The sequence below is a fragment of the Chelonia mydas genome, chromosome 4, assembly GCF_015237465.2.
Source record: "Chelonia mydas isolate rCheMyd1 chromosome 4, rCheMyd1.pri.v2, whole genome shotgun sequence".
Classification (NCBI taxonomy): domain Eukaryota; kingdom Metazoa; phylum Chordata; order Testudines; family Cheloniidae; genus Chelonia; species Chelonia mydas.
Genome location: NC_057852.1, coordinates 6956916 through 6982963, shown reverse-complemented (window position 1 = coordinate 6982963; position 26048 = coordinate 6956916). Strand labels below are relative to the sequence as shown.

The 26048-nt window shown below is 42.9% G+C and overlaps 1 protein-coding gene across 36 annotated transcripts in view; it reads right to left on the bottom strand.

Moving 5' to 3' along the window:
- ADGRL3 (adhesion G protein-coupled receptor L3) overlaps nucleotides 1-26048 on the bottom strand; it is an 806525-nt gene that overhangs the window by 653475 nt on the left and 127002 nt on the right. For 35 of the 36 annotated variants that reach the window (XM_037896575.2, XM_037896573.2, XM_037896571.2 and 32 more), the window contains exon 2: nucleotides 5024-5090. The gene's annotated coding sequence lies outside the window, so the exon portion shown is untranslated. Of the gene's footprint in view, nucleotides 1-5023; nucleotides 5308-26048 lie in introns of those variants that run through there. The other variant, XM_037896546.2, reaches the window with a different exon arrangement.

The following is a 26048-nucleotide window of genomic DNA, read 5'->3' as shown; positions in this document are numbered from 1 at the left end:
CAGTTCCTTATCCACCTTTCAATTCTCATATTAATCCTCACCTTCTAAATTAGCTAATAATTCCCCATGTGGAAATGTATCAAATGCCTTATTGAAATCCAGGTAGATTAGATCTACTGTATTTCTATTGTCTACAAATATTAGTTATTCTTCTCAAAAAAAGATGAAGTTGGTCTGGTATGATCTACCTTTCGACAAACCATGCTATATTTTATCCCAATTACCACTTACCTCTATGTCCCTAACTACTTTCTCTTTCAAAATTTGTTCCATAACCTTCTACACAACTGAGGTCAAACTAACAGGCCTGTAGCTCCCTGGATTACTTTTTTGCCTTTTCTTAAAAATTCTTGCTATTGGGCTTGCAATTTCATATGCTGGTTCCTTTAATATTCTTGGATGGAGATTATCCAGGTCCCCCGATTTGGTCCCCTTAAAATGCTTCAGTTTGACTTCCAGGTCAGATTTGGTAATTTCCATATCCTCATTTCCATTAGCTATCCTGCCACTACCTCTACCTTCTTCATCGCCCATATTAAAACCTGAGACAAAGTATTAATTTAGGTGTTGAGACATGCCTACATTATCTTTACTCTCCACCCCATCCTCAATGCTTAACGGTCCCACTTCTTCTTTCCTTGTTTTCTCTTTATTCATATACCTGTAGAAACTTTTACTATTGGTTTTAAATTCCTTTGAAAGGTCCAACTCTGCTTGGCTTTTGGCAGTTCTCACTTCTCCCCTACACTTTCTGACCTCCAAGAGATATCTTCCTTGCCGATCCATCCCATTTTCCACTCCTGCTTTCTCTTAATAACCTGTTTGAGATGCTACGATGGAATACGCCCCTGTTTTCACACCCTACGTACTATGAAAATAATCTTTTCACAAAGTATGCCTTATGAGGTACCATTTGAAAAATCCTAATATGTTGGATCAATAAAATCATGACAAAGTGCACATAGCACCACAATATGTGAAGTTATAAACAAACTGAGATCATGACTAAAAGTATGTTTTCCAAGTAAGTCTGGGGACTGGCAAAACCAGTTCTTTGAATATAAAGCTCAAGAAGACGCCTCAGCCAGGTGTAAACAAGGCTGATGGACCATTACCTGCTAAGCGGTCATTCTTTGGCAGGAAAAAGGGGGCAGGGCAAAAATCTACATCTTCGCAAAGAAACAGCATGGAGTTTCCTTCCACACAGACGTTCTGTCGCCTTGCTCCCAGCTGGAGATGTTTTTCAAGAGGGGGACTGAAACTATAAAAAGCAGGGGGAAACACTCCAAGGCACCACCCCCTCTCTCTCCTTGCCCCATCACATTCACTCCACCTGAACAGACAACGGAAGCAGCCGTTGGACTCTGGGGGAGGGGTCCTGATCTAAAGAATTTGGTCAGTAAAACTGCTGAAAGCATGGGGTAAGAAAAATTTGTTTGAATCTAATGTAGTCTGTTAAGTTAGGCAGCAGTAAGTGTTTTCTCTTTGTTTTCCTTGTAACCATTTCTGACTTTTATGCCTCATTACATGTATTCACTTAAAATCTCTCTCTCTCTCTCTAGCTAATAAAGTTGTTTTCTCTAATCCAGTGTGCTCAAGCTGAAGTGTCTGGTAACTCCATGTGGGATAACATGTTCTGTGCATATTATTCCATTAAAGTAATAACACACTCAGTGTATTTGCAGTATCCAGGAGAGGACTGGGCAGTACAGGACATATGTTTCTGGGGGAACATGTGGGACTGGGAGTTTGCTGGGGTCACCCTGTGGCAATCTGTAAGGCTGGTGAGAGCCAAGGTGTGGCTGGCTGGCTGGCTGCAGCACACACACAGACATAGCTGGAAGTGACTTGCATGCTGGAGGCATGGTGAGCAGCAAGGCATTGTAAAGAGATCCCCAAGCTACAGGGCAGGCGTGACACAGCTACTCAGTAGTCTGGATTGTGCCCTGGTACGTCACAGATGCTTGCTCATCCAGGCTGGTCTGCAACCCTCCCTGATGAATTCTTCTCCTGTCTCCCCCTTTGCTTGGGATGCAGGCTTCAGGAACTCTGACAAAGTAATTTCAAACCTCCTCCACATTCAGATCCTTGAGTTCTTCAGTTCAATCCACTCCCCTAATTCCCTGATTTTTTGTTTGCCCTTTTCAAATCAAAGACGCTGGTTGCAGACTTATTTTTGTTTATCCTTCCATTTAGTTTAGACTGAACTAGCTCATGATCATGTGAACCAAGGTTGTCCTACCTGTTAGCATTATCAGTACTGGCACTATCTTTCTTCTTAATGTCCGTTCTCATACCCTCTGCTGTTCCTTTCTTCATTGATGCATCCTCTCTTTCTTGATTTCCTATCTGTCTCCCCTGAACTCCTAGTTTAAATTTCTTTTAATCAGTTATGCCAACCTCCATCCCAGAAGTCTATCAGAACAGTCCTCTGTCCGTGAATGCCTCCCAGCGGTCAAACATCCCAAAGCCCTCCTGATAGCACCGCTGCCTTAGCCGTCTGTTGATCGTCATCATTTTGTCTCGCCTTCATTCTCCTCCTCTGGGGACAGGTAAATTTCCACTGAAGATCACCTGGGCCTCCAATTCCTTAAGCATCTTCCCCAGCCTAGCACAGTCTCCCCTGATGCCTTCCAGCAGGAATCTAGCAGTACCATGTGTTCCTATGTGAAGGGCAATAATTGGATTCCTTCCTGCTATCATTAGGATCCACTTCAGACTCAGGTCCATGTCCTGTATCTTAGCTCCCAGCAGACAGCACACCCTTCTGTTATCCAGATCAGCTCTGGTGATCGGCCTGTCCGTTCTTCTTAGTAGGGAGTCCCCAGTGATGTAGACTTGCCACTTCCTGGTGTTCGTGTGATTCTCTGGCCTTCCTCCTCCTGTTCTTTCTGGCTCCAAGTCCTCTTCTCTTTTTGTTCTTCCTTGCAATCTTCTAAGAGTTATCCTCTATCCTCCAGGGGCTCCAAACTCTGGCTATCTCCATTGCTTCATCCCCTCTTCTTGTAGGACTGTCCACTCTTCTCTTCTTCCTTGCCTTCCCACCTCTGTGACTACCTGCTGCACGCCTTCATTATCCAACTCAAAAACCGGTAACTGAGCTCTATTTCTCCTTCACTAGCCAGTTTTGACCTCTGCCTGGTTCTTCCAGACACATGCTTCCATTGCCCACATTCCCCTGACAGTTCTCCAGTCCATAGTTTCTACCTGCATCTCCAGACTTCGGATATTCTCTTCCGTAAGCTCCATCAGTCAGCACTTCATATAAAACAAACAAATCTCTTTTCGGGTCCCTGCTCCAGGATAATGTACATCCCACAGCTTCCACATCCGGTTATCTTCATTGTCTCTTCCATTCCTTGGGTCACAACCACTGCTGCCTCTGTATCTGTCATAGTTTTCCCACCTAAACTCCTGGCAAGAGAAAAACCAATCCACACACAAAACAAAACCACACCACCACACACCCCCTTCCCCAAACTCCCCTTACAAACTCCCTCTCAAACTCTCCTGTTTTCAGATCTGTTTACTAGCTGGCTTCTTTATGGGTGCCCTTATCAAGGAAGCCACATTATTCAGGGCTCTGCTGTGATCAAAGGCTCCGCTTCTCTCACAGCACATTGCCCTCTACCAGCCTTTCCTGATGAATGAGGAGCTAGATCTAATTCTAGACAAGAAATATATACATTTCTAAAGCATGCACATGCCTACATAACAAAAGATATCCTTGTAATATTGTAGTCTATTTATTTTAGCTGTCTTTGTTTATTCATCACTATTGAAGTGCATTGTGCTAATTTATCAAGGATGCAGCAATGCAGATGTAGAGAATTTAAGTCATCACTCCACTGCATTTTTCAAAAAAGAGCAGTGAAATAATATCCCATAAGAATCCTTTAAATGTTTCTGCAGGCTCTTTCCTGATCTTCATGTAAATTTCCTCTCCTTAGGTTCTTTGCATTTTGGTTACATTTTCTGGCAGGTTAGTTCTTAAAGTTTGTTTATTTATATTAAAAACATCCCACATGTACAATCTATGTATTTCCTTTCACTTTAAACTCTGTGGCATCTCTGATTTCTCCCCACTTTGAAACTATAATTTGACGAATGAGTTTAACAATCTAAGTGAAAGACTGAGCCCAGCACTGTATAAATCCAATCGAATTACCAGACTGTACTAATGCATCATCCCCTTCATACACACATGCTGTAAGAATGTTCTATGTACCCTGGTAAATAACACATACTTCCAAACTTTGGGACCCATTCCCTCCCCTACATCCTGGCACAGAGGGAAGTCTGCACCCCTGGTTCCAGGCCTTGGAATCACAAGAGGGAGGAATGCCTTCCCCATCCAATGGAAGCCAGCCATGGGTGACTTGACCTCTGCAGAGCTCGCACAGGTAAGGTGAGGAAGCCAATCAGGTGAGGAAACCCTCCCAATCTTGCAGAGCAGCTTGGCAAAGAAACTAGAGATTAAGGCTATAGTGACGTACATGGGTTCCCCTTCTACTCTTTGCAATCCCTTCATTCAGGAGCTGCCCTGAGCAGTACGGCTCATGCAAGCGGGATGACCACCATTTTGTTTGATGCTGGAGATTGAACCAGGGACCTCCACACTTGCCCAAAGCTATACAAGTATACGGAATAGCTATACCAGGTGAACAAAGCAAAAGTAGATGATTGTGCAGCTCTTTTCATTGGCGCATATGAGCACTAGTTTTTCTCTTTCACCTCTTTAACCCATATGCATGCTGCATCATTCCACAGTGTGATAGTCTGCAGCTTTTTATTTCATCCACATCTTGTTTTGTTACTTTTATTCCCATATTGCTCTTATGGAAAGGAGCACTATAAAGAAATATGGCTGTGCCTGTGAAATGAAATTATCTAATACCATAAGCAATGACAGTGCTGCTAGAGATTTGCACAGTCTGATACATTGAACAGTTATCTATACCAGTGCTTCCAACATTTTGCAACAGCTAACAAACAAGGTGAGACTCTATGAACTAATAATTACCTTATCTTGTTCTTCAGTTGCTAAAAATCCATACGCTATTTTTTGCAAATTACTGAAATCAGCATTTCTGGAAGAAGAAGAAAAAAAAAGAAGAAAAAAATTAGGCTCATTTACTCTTGCCTCTGAGGACTTTATTACACAGCGAAGAAAATGCTTTTCTGACACATGTTCACAACATACACCAACGAGCGCAGGGTTCCCAGGATACAGAGATCTGGTTTATTAAGGACTATGTGCATTTATAATGTGAGTATTTACATAGCATGTCTTTTCACAGGAAAGCAATAATGGTGCATACCTCCCCCAGATTAAAGAAAATACTGACAGCTCTCAGTGCTGATTAGAAAGAAAAGAACATTGACAAAGAAAGGGCTATGTACTCACGTTACATATCAGAAACATTTTTGTATTTATATCATTCTAAGGTGCAAGCCTGCTTCCATTTTATATCAACTGTTCCATTCAAGAGGTGCAGGAACAAGTTCTTATGCCTCAGTTTTCTTTCCTAATTTATTTACACATCTGTTACATTTCGATAATGTACAGGGGAGGGGACAATGACTTATTTCATTTATGAGTCACATATTAAAATGACAAAAACAAATTAAAACCGTTAAGTCCCAGTAAGATGGAATCCAGTGTTAATGAAGTTGAAGTCATTGCCAAGGACTAAAAAGCAGCAGTTCTCTAAATCTTTCATAATATGAACTATTTCATTGGAAAGAGATTTCTTCTGAGTCATCTCCTCTACCAGACTCCAAGTTCTCTGCTAGGTACTTATCAAGAAATTTCATTCTACACACTGTCGGATCTGCAAACCAGAGATGGTCCAAGCAGAGGTGGATTAAGGTTTCCTGGGGCCCTGAGCCAGAGCAAGTGGGGGGCCCGTCCCCACCCCTTCCACCTGTGGTTCTGCCCCTCTGCATGTGACCCCGCCCATGGCTCCACCCTTTTCTGCCTCTTCCCCGGAGCCCCGCCCCAGTCGCACCCAAGGTCCCCCTCTCCCCCGCACTGCAGCCCCAAGACCAGAGAGCACTCTGTCCCTCTGCCACATCCCCTGGCCGCAGCGGGAGTGACAGCTCCCCAGCACTGAGGCTGCAGCAGATAGCAAGAGAGCCTCCATTCCCAGGGCCGCAGCAGGAGTCTCGGTGCTGGGGCTTCCCTTGCCGCCCACCAGCTTCTGCCAGGGACACGGTGGGAGTGCTGGGGGCTTCCCCTGTGGCCAGCTGGCTTCTGTAAAGGGTCAGGGTCTGGAGGAATGGGGGGCTTCCCCCACCCACTGGTGGGGAGCAGGGTTGGGTGCGCGGGGGATTTCCCCTGCCCGACCACCAGGGGGCAGGGGCACGGGGGTTCCGCTCGCTGCTGCTGTCTGGAAGTTGGGTCAGGATGCGAGGGCTTCCCCAGCCCATCCGGGACTCCAGGGGGCCCGAATTCGCCAGGGGCACAGGTCCCGTAGCTAATCCACCACTGGGTCCAAGGACCATGGGTTCAGAACTATCAACCAAAAGTGGAATTCTGGCCCCACTGACTTCCCTGGGTCAAGATTTCACCACTGGAGTGAGAGATATCCAGGAACTAGAGGCTCTTTGCCTTTGAAATGATGCCCAATGAGCCTTATTCTGAATAGGGATATCCGTCCACAAATGAGGACCCCACTGAATAAAATGATAGCAACAATGTTGAATCTTGGTCAGTTAATGGAGCTATATAAGGTGGCACGGGTGAAATCCTGGCCCGACTGAAGCCAATGGGAGTTGTGTCCTTGACTTAGCAAAGCCAGCATTTCAACCCAACACTTCATATGCTTCTGCTCCTTTGGCCCTGTGAAAGGTGGGTCTTGCAATTAGCCTAGGACTCTGGCTTACTTGGTTAGATGTACAGAAAGGCTAAAGAGCAGTCAGTCGTAGCTGAAGATGCTCAGCACTTTTGAAAATCAGGCAAATTTATCTAGGAACCTAAGTGTGGACTTAGCCTCACAGACTATCAGGGTGGGAAGGGACCTCAGGAGGTCATCTAGTCCCACCCCCTGCTCAAAGCAGGACCAATCCCCAATTTTTGCCCCAGATCCCTAAATAGCCCCCTCATGGATTGAACTCACAACCCTGGGTTTAGCAGGCCAATGCTCAAACCACTGAGCTACCCCTCCCCAGCCTATATGTCATGGTTCATGGCTGACTGGGCACGCCCCCTTGTAGGCGGATGTGGTGTTGCAGGTGAGCCCTTACTTGACTTTTTCCTCACCCAGGGTTTCACCAAGTCCAGACAGATTGCTAGATGCTAAAGAACACTCCTTTACGGTGGGTCCCATTTCGTAACAGAAAACCCAATGCAGAACATGAACCAAGCCTTCGCCCCAACATCTCAGCAGGTCGATCTTAGCCCATCTGTCCCCCATCTGAGTCCAGTGCTCGCCTCTAACCACACTCTTCCCTAGGGGGTGTCTCGGTAGTGCTCTCTGCCCCTGCTGGTAGACCTCTTGCCTCTGCCAGAGTAGGATCCTTCTCGGGGGTCTAGGGAGGTCCTTCCTCTGTGACTCTACTCCAGGGACAGCGGGTGATCCTTGCCAGGCTTGCCAGTCCTTCCCAGTGACTGGGGGACCCATGGCTGAAACCAGACACTCTTGGATACAGGGCTAGATTTACACACGCCTAGGTACAGCATCTTCAGTGCTCCCCACCCTTGCCTACAGCTGTCTTTCATGTTGCACACCGTTTTAGAGAGGTAAGGCCTACTGTGCCTAATTGGAAATCTGGCCCTGCTTGGATATCTGCCAACTGCTGCCCGCCATTTAGGAGGCTCTCATCTTACACACTCCCCATTCTGATGGGTTCCCCAGAGAGCTCACCCTCTAGGCTCCCAGCTCAGCCCTCTGGCTAAGACGTCTCCTGGGAGCTCCTCTCCACAGGAGCATCCTGCCTAGAGTTCCCCACTAACTGAGCTTGGGGAGCCTTTATTAGGTCCAGATGCTCATTTACTAATCAACCACCTGGGAAAGTCAGTTACCCCCAGATGGGGCCTTCGTAAGACAGTCACGGGCTGAGCCCTAACACCCCATCCAGGGCGCTGCCCCATGGCACTAACCTTCAGGCTGCCGTTTTTTTTAAAGTTTGTCCATAGCGTACAAGTACACATGAACAGGAATAATTCTTGTGAACTTTTATAAGAGGTCTGATCCTACATTCATTCAGCAAAAAGCCAACAAGAGAGTTTTAGCCAACAAGAAAGAATTGTGTACTTGGGCTCAAGGTAAAGTTAGCTGTCATTTTACCCTGCACATGAAAGAACCAGATGCTAACTGCTTCCGGTCTTGGAATTTGATTCAAAGTGGATGATTCTGAGAAGGAAATATGGTTTTACAAGTGCAAAATAGACTATGCAACACCTCAAGAGGAACATCTTTTCTAGAAAAAGTGTGATTTAGTTGGACTACGGCAGTTATATATTATAGCAGCCACTACACTATGCTTCAAAAAACCACTGGAGAATAACTTTTATCTGACTGCAGCACTATATGGCAGAAACAATGGTTTGCCATAATAGTCTCAAGAAGTTAATATTAGTTTGCCTCCCAATTACCTGGCAACAATTTTTCAAATAAAATTCAAACAACAGGCTCTTAATTTCATTTACAACACCCCTGATTTCACATTTCCCTGTATATAAAATTGTACAGGTAGCACAATGTACAGGGTTTTATGGCTCTGTTGTGTCAGTTTCCCATTCAGTGCATGTTTCCCCTCACCCCCACGCATCTTCTTTTATAACACGAGAGTGTTGGCTTCAGAATATTCTTCCCCACAAATTCCAGATGCATAACCTTGAGCTGGCCTTTGCACAGTATTCACATGCTGATTTCAGATGTAGTTTGGGGATTCCTTTTGTTATTTTAATCACAGAAGGAACCAACGAAATGGATGTGTGCTGGACATACTTTGCAAAGTATTTGGCAGGGCAGAGGAACTGCTAGGGCATCAGATGACTCTGAATCCAAACTCATGGAAAGTATGTTATATCCCATCCTGTTCTCCCCATGATACAGTTTAAATACAGCAGGTGTAGTTTTAACGCTGACTCTCGTTAACATTAAGAGGAGTTACGTTTAATTCCCCACACAGACCGGAAGTTCCCTCTCAGCCCATCCTACTCAAGCTAGCCACTCCCTAAGTCTTAGTCCCCCATCTCCGCACTTGTCCAATGTGTTCTCAGATACCATTTGTTGTTTCTAACTCGGTTTGCAGCCTGACAACAGATTCCAGGTGCATCTTGGAACTTTGACAAGCGGCATCACCCAGGACTCTTTGATGAAGAGCCATGTTAAGTGGGGAATCTTATCTCTCTCACTCCTGTCTCTCTCACTCCATCCCACGTTGCACAGTGCGGGAACAATCTAAATAATCGACATTCAGGCACAACTGCAAAGATTAATGCTAAATGGATAGCACAGCTGCATCAACGCAGTCAACTCCTGCTAATGGTCTTGCTGGTTCTCTAAAGGTTCATGTCTCCATATTCTCTGCTACAGGGACTAATGCATTTGTGTAAATGGAGCAAGGGCACCACTCAGCCTCTACATGTGCCAAGATGAAGATAATTAATCTAAAACTATTGTGGCTTCCTAACTTTCACACCACCCCAGACAGCATGATTAGAAGAAGCAATGATAAATGTCATCTACTCTACCAATTTAACAAGATATAGATGATGTCAGCATAGGTTGTTTTACTCCACCAATGCTGCAAAACAGAAGACTGCTGAACATTCACACTAATGCTGAGACCCCCACTGGCTTAAACTTCCAAAAGTGAGTTTCAATTTTGGGTGCCCAACTTCAGACACCTTAAATGTGCCAAGCACCCAATCTCTAATAATGAATGCCTTTAATGTGCCTCAAATTAGATGTCCCAGAAAAAAATCACACTTCAAAATTGAGATTGTTGTGAGTTTTGTAAATTAATAAGTGAACTCAGTGAATGAGGCGCATGAGGCTAATGTTCTACAAAATGCATTTGGTTCAGTTTATCTGGTGTGTTCAGTTTAGTTTTAACTGGCGAGATGTTACAAATATTCAGCGTTGGTCCTACATATGGTAGATTGCTGCCCACAACACAAAAACCACCACCATTATCACTAAGTCTCAGCCGAGAGAAACGAACAGTCACTCAGTCTCAAGAACTCTTAGATCCAGGTCATGGCGAAAACCAATCATGGGATAGTGTAGGGAAGTTTCCATTGTCACTTCCCTTGCTGTACCAGTTCTGTGGATCACAATATGAACTTCAGCCTGCTAGAATTACATTAACAAACATGCTTTTCAAACCACAAATATTACCATTCTCCACTATGGAACCATTTTGATGACCGCTATTAAAGTTAACAATTATTAGCAGCATTACAGTAGCCCCTAGAAGGTTCAACAGAGACCAGAGCTTTTTTGGTCTCAAAAAACAAACAAACAAAAAAACCAACCAACCAACCAACAAAAAACCTCAAGGAGCTTACAATCTAGATAGAATTTCAGGGTTGGAAGGAGGTCATCTAGTCCAACCCCCTGCTCAAAGCAGGACCAATCCCCAATTTTTTGCCCCAGATCCCTAAATGGCCCCCTCGAGGATTGAACTCACAACCCTGGGTTTAGCAGGCCAATGCTCAAACCACTGAACTATCCCTCCCATCCCTAAATAGATAAGATGTGCAAAAGTTGGGAGGGGAAATAAATGCATGGAGAGGGGGGTTGCACTTGCTAAAGCTCACACAGCAGGTCTACAGCAGACTCAGGAATAAAACCCAGCTCCCCCATCTCCCAGTGCAGCTTCCTAGCCACTAGGTCATGCTGCATCTCCAGTAATAAGGCTGGTCAACTAGTAATCAACGTGATTGATCAAATGCAAAGTGAAGATCAAACAATTCATACTGTACCTAGCTCTCATATGCAGCAACATGAATGAAACATGGTTGATGCAGTTACACCAAGGGTAAAATTTTCAAGAGTGCTCAGCTGCCATGCATGTGAAGCTCGACTTACACCAGAGCTCAGCTCCCATTTAGGTGGGACAAGCACGGGTCCCCACATAGGGTGGGTATAGGGCCACAGATGTCCTCAATTCAGCCCTGCCAATACAAGGTGGGTCAAGAGCTAAAACAGGATGCTGTGATGGCGTCAGCAAGTCTACTTATCACACTTCTTATTCATGAATTTGTGCAACACTCCTGTAAAGAAAAAACGACTCCTCTCGCCACATGGACGCCGCTACCCCTGCCCTTTTCTTTTATCTTCCAAAGGAATGGTTTCACACTTGCTGGGTATATTAGAGACACATCGATCTCCTTAGCTCTTTCTTCTTCAATTGCCACTTTCCACAGAGAGGCTGATTGCTCATACATTCTTCTCAACCTCATGTTTACAACTTTTAAGAAATGGTCCAGCTAGATATGCACAAATATCAAGGTAAATCGGCCATTTTATCTCATGCTCTTAAATTTTAATAGGATTATGTACTGTAAATCTACAGTAACATTTGCAAGTCAGAAACTCAAGTCCCTCATATGTATGTGTTTAGATACTTAAAATATTAATATGTAACCAGTGATATTACAAAAGGTTACATTTCTAACTATCTTTCTCCTGAAAATCTATCTTACTAATGTCAAAATAAATGTGATATATTTTCTGCAGATTACTAGCAAAGTCTTTCAAACACAGTGTAGCTGGAATTTTATTAAACTTCCTTCTATACAATTAATCTGAAAAGGAGAAAGAATTTCGCGTTTCACAAAGAAAGAATGGATAAAAGTAAAAGTGTGCAAAATGAATAAAGCTTTTAGCCTTCACGAACAATGTTAGCACATAAAATATTAATAGCAATGCTAAATTAATCTTTGGCAAGAATTAGAGGCAACTGGCTGCAACTCATATTATGGATTACTTTGGTTTACCATTTAAAAAATGTTAGAGCCTACCACTATGGCTGCGTATCACAGCGCTGTACATTATCCTCTGTAACATGGTGCATTACAGTAACACCAATCCTGCTCTCAATTAAATGAATGGTAAACTCCCATTAACTTCACCTGGAACAGACACAGGCCCATAGTGGCCAAATGAGGATTCAGTCTAGCAATCTAAATACAGCACAGACATAACAGATTAATGATTCGAAGCAGAGGGGCTGCTGGCTCTCACTTTAACGCTTCTGCGGTAAAGAACGGAGCAGCTCATTCCCCAACCGAAGGATAACTTGGTATGTTTCCCGAACAATTTCCTCTTCAGCAATTTTTGCTTTCTGTCTCTCTCTCTCCTCCTTGCTCTAATGCCTAATGATTTTCAAACTCACTATGTGAACGTACTGCAAGCTTAGAACCTATCCATGACACATCCCTTTGGGTCCACAGCAGATCAAATTTTGTTCTGCTAGAGTTAGCAGGAAATATTTACAATTTCTACAGTTTAAGAAAATTACACATTTTTAAAAAGATCAAATTACAGGGCAGAATTTTCACCTCCGGCGCACACAGCAGTTTTTTCTTCCCATGGCAAGACTCTTTGTTGTACATTATAAAGCACAGAAAGCCAACCAGAGGAAAAGGCACACCATCCCTGTAAGCAGCTTAGATTCCAAAGTGAAATTCTGCCCTCTGAAAAATATATGCAGTGCATACTAACATCAATGGGGCCAGGATTTCACCCTAGACTGAGCCCTACTGCAGCTCATAGGGATTGTTCATACATGTAGGAGAGCAGAATTTGACCCACAGTTTGGAACTATGCAATATTTACAGCTAAGTTAACAGCGATTTCCCAGCAATATCTTTTTAACAGCTCTTCTTCAAGCACTGGGTATTATGTTGGCACAACACCCTCCAAACTCTTCTGCTTCGTGTAAATTCCTGGTGAAGTATTTAGGAGATAAAAATGATTAATCCTAATTAAAATGAAAATCAAGAAAATGATACAGTCTGTTGCATCTACTTGATGACTCAAAAGCCTCTCTCATTTCAGTGTTAATTGTCTCTTTATACAAATGTGCAATACTCTAATACACACAGAATAATGTTTTTGTATTTTTATACACTTGCAATATTAAGGGCCAGATGTTCGAAAGTGCTCAGCATCCATCTAGGCACCTAAACAAGGGCCAGATTTGCTCAAGTGCCAAAATGGATGCTGAACATTATCTAACATCTGACACTAGGGGCTCATTTGGTATCTTAAAACCACAGTGGATAGCAGGGAACAGCACAGAGGCACCCACCATCCCAGAGAGTGCTGCTTTGGGCACTGACTTTAAAGGGGTCACTGTCTTCACACTAGGCGGAGTGCCCTTGGGCTGCTCCTCCAAGTCAATATTACGTTACATCTAGTAATTTTCTGCAAAAACTGTTTCCCTAGAGGCTGCCTCCATTTTGAAGTGCAGCAAAGGAAGCAATGTACCAAAATCCATAGGCTGGAGAGCATGTGACTGCATCTCAAAGGGAGGCTTTTCCAGTGACTCTGGGAGATACAGGGAGGCCCGACCGCATTTGGCCAGCAATGAGGCAACACGACCTGATCAGTGAACTGCCGCCTTACTGTCTTCCACCCGAGAAACACAAACCAAGAAACACCAGGAATATCATCAGCAACACACACCCCCGGAGCAACGATTCCCCTGAAAAACATCAACCCTACAAAGCCAACCAGCTGCAGAAGAGAGGCAGGCGGGACAGGAGGGCGAAGCTAACAAGCAAAGCAAAGGTGGGCTGTCTCTCTCACAGTGGGGTAGAGAGGAAGAAGAGTAGGTTATGTCTCTACCAACAGGCCACGGGCAGGGCAGGTTGACTCCTAGGTGCAGCAAAACCCTGTTTGGGAGGTGAGGCATCCTCTCAGTGGGAAACAGGGAGCAGACTATGGTTCAGGAGAGGCTGTTGTCTATGGATTAGTGCGGGACAGGGGAAAAGGGCAAGGCTTAGAGAGGTACATAGGCAGATCGGGTATGACTTCTGCGTGCACCACTCAGGGCCGGTGCAAGGATGTTTCGCTCCCTGCTGCACCCTCCCTCGGCCCGGGGAGCCGCATGCGGCGGCTCCCCTCTGCTCCGCCTCCTCCCCAAGCACACCACCGCTTCTCCCGCCTCCCAGGCTTGCAGTGCCAATCAGCTGTTTGGCACCCAAGCCTGGGAGGGAGAGAAGCAGAGCAGGGTGGTGCTCAGGGGAGGAGGTGGAGCAGAGGTGAGCTGGGGCGGGGAGCAGTTCCCCTGTGCGTCGCCCTCCCCCACCCCATTACTTGCTGCAGGAGGACCTCCCGCGCCCCCCCTGCCCCAGCTCACCTCCGCTCCACCGCCTCCCCAGAGTGCGCTTTTGGCCGCCCCCAACCACTTGGCACCCTAGACAACCGCCTAGTTCGCCTAGTGGTTGCACTGGCCCTGGCAGCACTGCTTCCTGGCCGGTGACCCAACTACTCTAACTTTGCCCCAAACCCATTAGAGGCAGCACAAGTATCAAGGGGGAAAGGAAACTGGCACTTTAGACTGATGATGTAAAATGTAAGTAGTGAAGTCTGGAAAGTGGAAAACAGTCCATATTCCTAGTGGCAGGTTTCAGAGTAGCAGCTGTGTTAGTCTGTATCCGCAAAAAGAAGAGAAGGACTTGTGGCACCTTAGAGACTAACAAATATATTTGAGCATAAGCTTTCGTGAGCTACAGCTCACTTCATCGTGGCGTCACTGGAACAGTAACACTCGAGCAGTGAAATGTAACCAAGACTTCACCAAAGCCCAGTCTCTATATTCGTTTGCATGGTGTCGTCTAGTCCACATGAGCTGGGGGACATACGCAATTTCTTCTCGCTGCTGAAGAAAGCCCTTAACCCATTTCTCATAACAAGGCTATCGAAGTGCCACTGTCGGGACATGTGGCACAGGCATTAAAGTTCTAGAGTAGGCATTATGACAGAAACGCAGGGCAGAGACCGTGGATTTAGTCTGTAAATGAAAACATGGAGCGAAGAATCTATCGCCTGTCTCACTCCAGGGACTCTACCTATGGTGGATAAGGGATGGATGTGGCTTGGTATCAGTCTCCTCCTCTGCTATCTACCGCATTAAAAAGAAATCCAAATGCAAACCATATCCAGTCAGAACCTTTAGAATACAGAGCTGCTTAAAGGAAAAACTTGAACTAAGTTAAGTGATGAAGACAAACTGGATACAGGCCAGAATCTGCCGTTATTTGCTTAGACGCCATTTAGTATGGTTACATTTTATTATACAGTAGTAAAAAATTACAAGGCAACATCCTGTGTTATTTCCCACTGGGATAAATGATACAGATGGACTATTAAGTCTCAACACCAGAACCAGCATGCCAGAGTACATTCCATTTGTGCCTTTATAACGTGTCAATAGCCTGACATTTATGTCTGTTGATGGCAGAGCTATTTATATTATAGACATTTAAATGTGCCATAAAATAAAGCAGCAGGCTAAAAATCTAGAACCCTCACAATTCCTACAAAAAACAGTAAACCTACCACACAACACCCAAACAAGCACCTGGACCCTAAACTAAAAATACCACCTCTGTTTCTTCATGCCTGCCTAGTGTTTTTTTAAATGCTACTGTCCTCAACACAGATAATTACTACAAACACTGTCCTGTACTTGTCCTTCAGTAAGAAGTCATGTTTATCTATTTATTTCTCTGTTTGCTCTTTCACACACACTGGCATCTTTATGATTTAGATCTCAAGCTTTTACAACACCTTTGAGCCCAACTGCGTATTAGCAAAAGATGAACTGTGAAAACGAGGTGTCTCAAGGGTTTGGTAAAGAAAGAGCCCTGCCCAGTTTAATTGATGGTTCTAATTTAACCTTGGTTAGCAGTGACCAGAAATTGTACTTGGACAGCTGTTCAGTCACATGGGTGACTGAGATCACTAACGTGAATTGCAAATAATGAGTTGCAACAGGGTTTCAGGACCAGGTCCCTAAGAGTATTTAGGCACCTCACTGCCATTGATTTCATTAGGAATACAATGCCAAAACACCCTTGAGGTGATGGGCTTAAGTGCCTAATTCCCACTGACCCCTCTGAAAATCCCACCTTAGTTACACAGGATTTCAAATCACAAAAAAGCACCCACGCAACTGATATTAACTAACATTCTTCTTGGAAGAGTGAGGACCCAGGCCAAAGACTGAACAACTAAGGCACAGTGGAAGTGATGCCTGGGAATGTTCAGAGGGCTGCTACCCAGTTTTATTGACCAAAGAATCCACTCCTTAGTGCTGTCACCCCAGCACCTTTCACAGGCATCAAGCTCACTGATCCCATAACAGGAAACTGGACAGGCGTTGCGGTGCACTGAGAAATATGCAACCTAAGAGGGTCACCTGTTCTAGTTCATATTTCCTAGCTGGGGTAAGGAAAAGTTACCAACATGCAAAGTCCAGGGGCTCATGCAGGGATCATGTCTCAAAACAACTTTGAAATAAACAAGTCTCTGAAGCTGCCAGTGCTCCTCAACAATCCAGTTAAAGTGAAATCACAAGAAGGAAGAAAAGCTGGTTTGTTCATAATGCCGCCCATCTTCAGGGCTAACATATCAGCGGCATGGGGGCAAAACGTACCTCCCGTGTTGCCCCAAGACTCTGTAACAGCCCTGTTTAAGAGTCTGACCCAAAGCCCATTGATGTCAGTAGCTGTCTTTCCATTGACTTCCACAGGCATTTGATCAGGGATACAAGTGCTGATATTCACTTAGAAGAGTGCCACCATGCGCCATTGCATTACAGTGGCTACAGCGGAGAAAGTCAGAAAGTGGTTCACTACACTTAGTCAAGGATTCCACACTGGTGACAAGGTTGCACTATATGAAAACTCATCTCCTAATTTATGTTTAGCTCTGATTCTCTACACAGTATTCACCTCAGGATAGGTCTGTCATACTTTTTTATTACTAACGTGACACCAATATGTTTAACTGAAATTTATGCCACCTGAGCGGACTTCTGAAAATGTAGTTTATCATTAAAAATTAGCATCAAATGTGACTGAAATGTAAAATTATCTTGACCTTTTATTCCTCATGCTCTAGCAGTCACAATTCTTCCTTCATGTGAGCAGCCATGTTTGTGTCATTAGCAAACTCAGCAAGTGCTGAGTCGGGGATACATAAATATCCTACTGAAGGACAGATTTTCCCCTTGTAATAGACTGATTCAATCACAAGCACTAAAGAGAGGTGCCCAAATCTGATTATCAGCTAACAAAAGAAAACAGTTGTTACATCTCAAAACAACCTGGCCCGGCCTGGATCTACCAGCAGGCCCGTATTTTCATGTGTGCCATGACCCACCCCTTTTTAAAAAAAAAAAAAAAAAGGGGGATGCCCCAGACTTTGCAACGTATTTAAGAAATCATGCACTCCTGAGATGATGGAGGGTCACCGTGACAAGTGGAAAAGTAGGATTACTGAAAGCACATGCATCAGAAATTCTGCCCTATAGCATGAATTAAGGGTCTGAGGATTTTCAATAATTACAAAGTATTATGTGGAATTCAAACTTTTTATGAAAACACAACCATTTTCTATTTTTTGTGAAGATACCCTGACAATCACAACCCACAAAAATGCTGTATATTCCTCAATTTTCAGATAACCTGAAGAGCCCATTTTCCCATTCATCTGAACAAAATGGGAACTCTGAAACCTCCTGATAAAGCAATTATCAACATTAACTGTTTTAATGGTATCTGTAATGGGACTCAGGGCTCCAAAGCCAGTGTGGAGACACAAAGATTCTGTGCAGATGGTCCTGTGCCTTCACGGATCCCCTGAAATCCCTGAAGCTCTTGGGGGAACTGAGAGCCTTGGGGACCAGAACTCCTGCTTCTTCCATGCTGGGGAACCCCTGCTTAAAGAATTCAGAGGAAACACCTTACCATCATCTCCTCCCCTGGGGTTTTCGTGGGAGCAGGCAAACCCACAAGCTTTTAAAGCTGTGTAAAACTAATTTTAAAGCCATTTAAAAGTCATTTTAGTTGTAAAATTCAACCAGAGGAAACTATTGGAAATACTTCCCATAGTGGGAATGTACATCACACTAATATACAGGAGCAGTGAGCAATCATTTTATTCTGACCTGTGAATTATAAAAGAACACTGAAATACATGATATACACATAGAGACATCTCTGGGTACAGGTGTTATGAAAGTCACTTAAATCATCCTGGGTTTGATCACTTGTGTGATGTGATGTCATTAGAAGCCTTTTATTGTTTTCACCTTTTTTTTTCCAGTTACTCTTAAATTATTGTGCGTGTTCTTTCTTTATTTCTACCGCTATGTGACGAACAGCAGTACCATAAGCTAAATTGCATTCAGTTTGCATATTTAACCTCCTCACTTGAATTCAGCCTGCTAATCCATCTCAGCTGGAACTATTTCTAATACACCATATGTCCAAGTAACTTTCAAACAGCTGTAGCTTTTTGATATGTCTTTTCAACAAAAAGATTTTCTTCACCCCCGCCCTCACCCCAAAAAGTGACAGCAGAGACTAAAAACAAAACTCAATACACACAGCTCGAAACTAGTGAGAACTCTGAAGATCTAAATTTCTAACTTACAGGTCCCAAAACACACAGCTCTTTTTATCTCATTTCAGAACGGGGGCCTGCATGCTTCCCAGCTACCCATATAACACTGGTACAGTATGAAGCCCTTGTGCTTCATGAGATGTTACACCTCAAAGTGCAAACTGGCTGATTTACGGGAAAATTATTGCAGCACCTGCCCATACTGCTGGTAGCTCTACACTGAAGTGTCATACGTATCTTAACCACAAGGGAGCAAGCACTCTTAAAAGAGCTTGGCCAACCTTTTTGAATGTGGGTGCCTCAGCATTAGGCACCTAAATCTACAGTGAGGCATCTACATAAAAGTTGCCTGATTTTTATAGCTGCTGAAGGCCCACAACTCTCATTAAAGCCAGTGGCAGCTACAGGTGCTCAAGACGCCTGGAAATTGGGCTATTTGTGTTTGTACAGCACCTGGCACAATGGGGTCCTAGTCGTTGATGGGGTCTCCTAGGCGCTATGATAGTACAAATATATCATAACATAATAAATAACAAGTACTATCGTATGCCTTAATATGGATTTGGACATCTAAGGATCAAAGTTTTGGCCTTGACCTGTATCATCCCACTGAAGAGTGGAATCCCATATGGATGGGTCTACTGTGATTGGTGTAAGCCAATAACAAAATAGACAACTTATCAGTGTGCTAATAATGCACTGAACAAAAAGCTAAACACACTGAATATTCCCTGGGGCTTTTAGAGTAAAGCTGCTGCTTTTTCTGGAGGGGAAAAAAGGCAAAAAACCTCAGATAAAAAGCCACCAAGAAGCAAATCAATTCCATTTCTCATTCCTGAGAAATCAACTATACTCTAATTACCACCTGTATTGGTACACAGAAGTGGATCATAAACCATTCCAGCTAACACACATTTTCTCTGTGTATTTGACAAGGTCACTGCTTCTAAACAGCCTAAGTGTTTGCCTTTTAAATTTCTTTGCTTGGTTTCATCCTAAATTTAAAAATAAATAAATAAATAAATGATAAAGTTTTGCTTGCAGTCAGCCAGCATAAACAAAGCATCTTGCAAACCTTTACCATACTTTTTCAGGGAAAGGACAAGAATAAGTGTTATAATAACTTGCTTAAATATCCGTGACAGAAGAGTTCTGCGGTTGGGAGCTGCAGTTTTCATTAGACACACCTGACCAAATAACAAAAATGCAGCTTTCCTTTTCTCTTTGCATTTCAGATAGGATGGGTTATCATCTCAAGCCAGTGGCGAACACTCATTTGTCATTTAATTTACAGATGCATTTACCACTTAAGGGAATTCAGGAAAGCACTTAAACACGTGTTTAACTTTAAGCATGTGCTTAAATCCTACTGAATTCAATGGGACCTAAGCCTATGCTTAAGTGTCATCCTGAACCAGTGCTTAAAACACAGCATTAAGTCCCCTCAAGTAAATCTCTTAGGCACACATCTAACTTTAAGCACGTGAGTAGTCTCAGTGGCTGCAGTTATACTAGTGACATGCTTAAAGTTAAGAATGTGCTTTGCTAGTCTGGGATCTAAATGTATTTTTTTTACAACCAAATTCTGGTCACAGTAGATGCACAAACATAACTGGATTAACCAATTAGATCTGCATTTGTTACAAATCCTTTAATCTAATATTCATTTAATTATGTATTATCATTAGTAGTCTGGCATATTTGTAAGAAAACAAGCATAAGCAAGTAAAACTACATGTTCTTACACATTTGCTTCAGGTAATAATTTAGCTCCTTTTCATCCACTTCTAAATATATATACTAAATTACACACATATTTACATTCTATAAACACTCTGGATGGGATGTTTGGAATCTACATAGTACTTGTTATCAGTAGATCTCAGAGAGCTTTATAATCTTTAATGTATTTATCCTCACAACATCCCTATAAAGTAGGGCAGTGCTATTATTTCCCTTTAACAGATGGGGAACTGAGGCAGAGAGAGGCTAAGTGACTTATCTAAGGTCATGTAGGAAATACATAGCAAAGCAAGGAATCAAACTGGGATCTTCCCAACCCTAGACTAGTGCCCTAACCACTGGACAAGGCTTCCTCTCCCAAAAACTAGATTGGTTTCAGTTTTAGATTTGATATTGACAGATTCTATAATCACAAATAGCTACATATATCTTCACCTCTGGTGATGAAAAATATTTTGCACAAAGCCAACCTTTGCTAGCAGAGACACCAGAACAGGAGTGAAGCAGAGATTCTGCCCCATAGTCTAGTATAACATGTGTAGTAGTGCACACTCTAGATAAGGTTGAATTTCTGTACCCATTATAAGCCCACATTTCCTGCAGCTTCTAAGTTTTAGGAAATCCAATTCATCTGCAGCTGATATTTTCCATACCTGGCCACCTCCTAAATGTAGGGTTCTTAGTTTTATTGCTGTTTTGAGAAAGTTAGGCAAACTGAATCAGCCATGGTTGAATTCAGCATGCTCCAAAAAAAGTTCACTTTACAGATATGTTCCTATTAGAAATTTCACATAAGCATATCTGAGTAGTTGCAGTGATGTTATTCAGCCTGGGCTTATATTTTAGATTTCTGTAGGAAATAAATATCAAGCCATGTTTGATTTTAAAAATAATTTTCATTGTTTTAAGTTTGAGCATTTTCAAAGTTTTTCATACACTGGTTAAGCAACTCTCACCCAACATCTTTCCGGAACTATGGGTTACACCCAGTAGTAGAGAAACATTCATCTCTAGATATAAACAAACAAACAGTCTTTTGCTTTTAGTTATGGGATTGTCCCATTAGGTACAGACATTAAGGCTTGACAGAATGTAGGGTTTGATTCACAGCCTACCTAAATGAATGGAAAGATTCCCATTTACTTCAAGGGTTTTAGAAGAGGAAAAGGAGTAGAAAGGAAAAATAATGAACAAAAGCAAAATGACTGTGATGCTGAAACTTGAAATGAGGAGGCAGAAGACAGACTAGGGAAGAACGTGCAAACATTATGAAAGGAGTCAAGAAACGACACAAACGGTAGTTGGTTGGCCATTGAGATGGCTTGCTATCTAGGGATGAGTCTAAGTCACACATTAGTACTGCACTCTGAATATGCAAAACCGAGGTACACTGCTAATGAAATATATATAAACAAACCGTTAAAAAAGTGTTTAGGAGTAAAAATCAAAGACAGTGCTGCCTGACAAACTCTCTATGCCAAGTTCTAAAAGCTGTACAATTGTAGCAAGGAGCCAGAGTCAGCGTCTTCAACGACAGAAAGAAAAGTGGTCTCCTCCAGGTAGGTGAAATAAGCTCATGACCCTTAAGGCAGGTGAAATGCAAGGGTTCTACAGATGCAACATTATGGCTGGGCTACCGCAAGGATGAGGGGACTACAAGTGCTTCCAGGAGGTACTCCAAATGGGACACCAGCTGGTGATAGAACACTATTATTTATCGTTTGTATTGCAGTAGTACCCCCAGTCATGAACCAGGACCCTACTGTGCTAGACGCTGTACAGACAGAACAAAAGACAGTCCCCTGCCCCAAACTGCTTACAGACTAAGTATAAAGCTTTAAAATGACGGTGGAGGAAAAAGCAGAGGTAACCTCTGAGCATTTTCCTCTGCCTAAACACGCATTCTGCCTGCTTCTGTGCTCCATAGGATGAATGCTTCTGGGACTGGGCGTGGTGCCTGCCAGCTCCTAGAATGCAAGACGCCTTAAGAGATGAAACACAAACAGACCAAAACTTAACCCAGAAAGTAATCAAAAGGCAGCAGGTCTTGTCTTACTTGGGGTAAGAGTTCCAGAGCTTTACGAATTACAGCAAGAAAATACCAGAAAAATGAAAGGACTATTAAACTGTGTGATATGCATACAAAACTGCTACCCATTCTGGGCAGTACCTTTGTTCCTGAGTGGCCACAGGTGATGCCAAGGAGTAGGCACTACTCAATGTCACTATGGGAGGAAGATGTGGGACCACTGGAAGGCCAAGAAAATAAATTCGTTTCATGGATAATCTGACCCGAAATAAGAAAATAAAACTTCTGGCAATTGATGCTGAAGAAAAACAAACAGCTCTGTTTTCCCTCTTATTCTCATGACTCATTACAGACATAGTTTAGCCAAAATGTGTCAACTGTGGTACAGAATGGAGAAATCTCTGCTCAGAGCCATTCACACTAGTACTTCTCCACAGACATTCAAAACGTTTTACCAGAGAAAGAATGTTGGCTGAAAAAACATCAGACGACTGAAAAAGAAGAACATGATCCTTTAAACAGCATGAAAAAACAGTGGTAGTCATTTAACAGAATATTGGGTGGCAATATGTTCTCATCAAGTATTTTGTATTATCAGCAACATTTCTACTGTGGATAAAGCCTTTTATCTGGTTTTATGTAGAATTACGCACACAAATAAAATAAAACCCTAAAAAAGTTATTTTCATGCGTATTATGTATCAACGACTCAAATTTTCAGCTATTACTATTGAGCAGCAAATTTAGAATAGCAGTCACACAGTTTACACACAGGTCTGCAATCAGTAAAAATTAGGACAGTAGCATCAGTCTGCACTATAGCACATCTTAATCCCCATAAAAGCTTTCAATTCCATAGCTTGTGCATAGCCACCGGATGAAAAACATAAAAAAGGAACTGTCTAGCAAGCTTGTAAAGATCCTGCCCCAACTACAATCAACAGTAAAATGCTGACTTCAATGAGAGCAGTATGGAGACTTCATTCCCAACCCTAGAATACTATCAGCCTTTACAAAGTGTAGTTTACAAAGAGTGCAAAGTTGGCCAGCATTCTCCATCATTGATACTGTACAATACCACTAAACTTTGACCAACTTGATTCAAGTAAATCAGGGTCTTTTTAAATTGTTTTTAAAGAAACCCACCACTATTTCCATGTTAATACCAAGTGACTTTGCTAAGCACTCAAAAAAGTAGTACTGAGCTAAATCATGACAGTGCATGGTCTCAATGGCGCTTAGATCAACCTGTTTATATACATGAAAAACATGGCATGGTTAAAGTTACTCTGACCAGCAAAATGGGGCATTAAAATTACATTACAGGGTTTAAAATTAGACGGCACTGCAATGAAAGCCCAGCCTATAATGTCCCAGAGTTTCCCATTTAAACACATCACATTAGTGCAGGACCCATCATCAAATGCATTTCAACTCTACCATTAAAATATATGTTAATGAGACACAAGCCAAATTCTGATCTCTGTTGCACTGGTATACATTTTTACTGGAGCCACTCTGAATGCACACTGGTCCCTGGAAGCCCTGGAATTTTAATTACAAAACCTCAGCACTCCCCACAGTCTACTAGTCTACACAGTATACCGCTTCCCTGCCCCCAGTCAAACAGGCTTGGCCCTCACATGCACTCACATAGCTCATCTCCTCTTCCATCACCACCAAGACAATATTCCTCATATGGAACCAGTGGAGAGGGAATGGCAAAAAGAAATTGAGCTGGAGTAATCAACAAAATGTGGAATATAAATGAAGTTGCATGGAAGGCACATTTTTGCTGAGCCATATCAGAGAAATAAATTATAAAGAAATGTAACCACTGCCTATTAAGAGACAGATTTATATGATAGCTAAAGCTTTCACAGTTTATGAAACAATGTCCAATAAAATGGCACAGCAATGATTTAGTATGGTATTTAAATTCACTGTTACATATATTTTATATTTCAGACTGGTCTTCTCTGGTTGGTCATACATCTGCTTTGCCTGATATACACATTCGCTTTTGCATATTTAATACGCTTATCAACTTCCAGTGGAAACGACAATTTAAGACATCTCTTCTCTGAAGGTTTGCTCTTAAATATACCAGATGACTCATATTCTCTGTTTTAATATATGCTTGGGATTGAAAAGGTGAAAAACGTTAACAGCTGATATTCAGTGCTATACTGCCTGGGGACAAAGCACCAAGATGGCAGCCCCTGGATTGGAGGCGGGGAGGGGAACAAGTGGCTTAAAGCCACATTTATGGTCTCCCAATTCCTGGCTTACCCCAGAAGATGGAAAGGCCCCCATATAAGTTAGGATGCCCAGAGCAGGCTCGTCTAAATTACAACAACCTGGCCTGGGCTTTCTGTCAGTAGCAGTGCAGCCTAAAATGTCCCTAGCACCGACCAACCATGACACCCTTCTTCCTGCCTCCTTACAAAGTTAAACACCCCAGATGGCACCTGTACCAGGCAGGGGGTGGAATTCTTCCCCAGTCCCCACAGGGCTTTTACAAGCAATGTACAGGGACAGTAGCAGGGATGACAGTCTCACCCAAGAATTTTTAGAGGAACAAAGCCCTCCTTGCATATCGTTTCAGCACTGTATGTTCATAAAGGCTCCGGTGTTACAACCCTGGATCAGATGAGTAGTCTATACTAATTGAAAACAACAGAGCTACCTGTCTAAATAAGGCACATTCACATGAGCTTTGCAGCAACAGGGCCAAAGATGTTCCGGGAGAAAGGAAAATGGAGGCTTATTTGCAGCACTTTGACACCAATCCCTATAGATATTAAAGCATCAGGTAAGTGGTCAATAAAGGCCAGATTCTGCCACCCAATACTGGAATACTGCCCTGTTCCACGTATCATCCTATTGATATCACGCCTATCTGAGACACTCACTTCTTGGGGGGGGGGGGGGGGGGGGGATAAGGCCTGGATAAACAGATTAGATCAGTGGTTCTCAACCCACGGCCCAATTAGCACACAGCTGTGACCCATGTGACATCCTCAAGGCCATACAGGTAATATATTTATTGTGTGGATGCAACCCACATAACACAGAGGGCTGAATGCGCAGCCCACAATGGTAAATAGATAGAGAACCACTGGATTAGATTAATAGATTCTAGGGCCAGAAGGGACCATTAAACATGTAGTCTGATGTCATCTATAACACAGGTGCTTCTGCACTGAGCTCAGTAACTGGGGACAGACCCAGCTAATGGACAACCAGAGGCCACTTGCACCATCATAAGTATCCTTACATTCAGAAGGACATACACCTGCTAGGATCATTCTCCCTTTCTATCCTGGAGACATACACACAATTTACTCCAGTCATAGGGAACAAGGAATGGTGACAGGTGGCATGGCCCCAATGGGGGAAATGAAAAGATCCAGAATACAGAGCTGTGATCAAATTACGATAAATATCATAACTTGTCAAAAAATGCCAATTGTGTTTTGCTGGGAAATATTTTTAAATTTCCCCCATATGTTTTCCACAATTTTTCAAATTGACAATCCAGTAAAAATTGCAACCAAAATTAAAATGTTTGTTCTCAGTGTAAAGTTTTTTTTGTCAAAAAGAAAATGTTTGAACACTAGCTCTACTAAATAGGAATGTAAAGCTTTGCATTTATATAGTGTTCTTCATCTTTA